Source organism: Camelina sativa, chromosome 15, assembly GCF_030686135.1.
Source record: "Camelina sativa cultivar CO46 ecotype springtype chromosome 15, ASM3068613v1".
In the NCBI taxonomy this organism is placed as follows: Eukaryota; Viridiplantae; Streptophyta; class Magnoliopsida; order Brassicales; family Brassicaceae; genus Camelina; species Camelina sativa.
In genome coordinates, this window is record NC_141894.1 from 22852097 (window position 1) to 22853562 (window position 1466).

The 1466-nt window shown below is 42.2% G+C and overlaps 1 non-coding gene across 1 annotated transcript; it reads right to left on the reverse strand.

The window, feature by feature from the left end:
* Window positions 1–614: 614 nt before the first annotated feature.
* LOC147926935 (small nucleolar RNA R71) lies at window positions 615–720 on the reverse strand. The gene has a single exon (XR_015583170.1). It is a non-coding gene; the product is annotated as a small nucleolar RNA R71 (small nucleolar RNA).
* Window positions 721–1466: the final 746 nt, after the last annotated feature.

Consider the following 1466-nt stretch of genomic DNA (forward strand, 5'->3'; position numbering starts at 1 on the left):
ACAAGTATTGTTGATCTTTCTTCTCTCAATTTGAATTCTTGAATGCGTTCTTGATTTCTGGGTTTCTATACACTTTGTGATTCAGAAACTCTTCACTATCTTACAATCCATTTAATCACCTAAACACCTATCACCATCGAATCATTGTTATCACTCGATCATCATCACCTCCTTCGTATTTGTCATTTGCGAATCATCACCTTCCATTCTCATCGCCTATAACTTGGTCATCAGCCTCCATCAGAGTTCTAATCCTAGGAAAATCGTATTATGCACCCAACACACACAACCAGTGAGCTGGTATTGTGCCTCCTACAGTTGCTAATAATAATTTTGAGATCAAGAGTGGATTGATCTCCATGATTCAAGCCAACAAGTTCCATGGGTTGCCAATGGAGGATCCCCTAGACCACCTTGATGAATTTGATAGAATTTGTGGTCTTACAAAGATTAATGGAGTGAGTGAAGATGGATTCAAGTTGAGGCTCTTCCCATTCTCACTTGGAGACAAGGCTCACCTTTGGGAGAAGACTCTTCCTACTGGAGCAATAACCACATGGGATGCTTGCAAGAAGGCTTTCTTGGCAAAATTCTTCTCAAATGCAAGTACTGCAAGATTCAGGAATGAAATTTCTGGGTTTGCTCAAAGGAACAATGAGAGCTTTTGTGAAGCTTGGAGAGGTTCAAAGGATTTCAGACTCAGTGTCCTCACTATGGCTTCAGCAATGATCTTAACATGAAGTTTGAAGGACTCAGCTCTAGAGTGAAGTATATAGAGAGTAACATTGCCTCTACTTCAGCTCCTAAACCCAACCAACTCCCTGGAAAAGCTGTTCAAAATCCAAGGGAGTTCACTGCAAAAGCCATCCATATCTCTGATGAGGAAGTCACTGACGACAGTGATGTTCAAGATGGGGAGGATTGGTCAGTTATTGAAGCTTTGAGTGAAGTTTGTGCAAAGAAATCTGAATCCACCATTGCACTCGACCAGGTACTCGAGCCAGCACTCGACCGAGTGCCTGATCGAGTGGTCGATCGAGCTGAAGGATCAGGAGCTGTTAAACCTGCCAAGTACATTCCTCCTGCTTACAAGCCACCTCTACCATTCCCAGGATGTTTCAAAGCACAGAGGATTAAGGAATTAAGGGAAATAATTGAGAAAAAGGAGATGATGGCTAAGCAACAAGAGGATGAGAAAGCTTTGAAGGAAGAGGTTGTGGTTGAGAAACAAGAGGAAGTGATGGCCATTCAAGAGATCATCATTGCTTATCAAGAAGAGGAGAGAGGACCTACCTTGGAAAAGTATGAACCTTATCCTCTCTATAGAGATTTTTTGCTTGATTTGTCAAAGAAGAAGGCTCAAGCTCAAGATGAGAAGGATCTTGAGAACCTTGGCGGAGCGATTATCCCAATTAAGCTTAAGAATCCAGGGCCATTCTATCTGCCTTGTACAATCAGTTACCTTC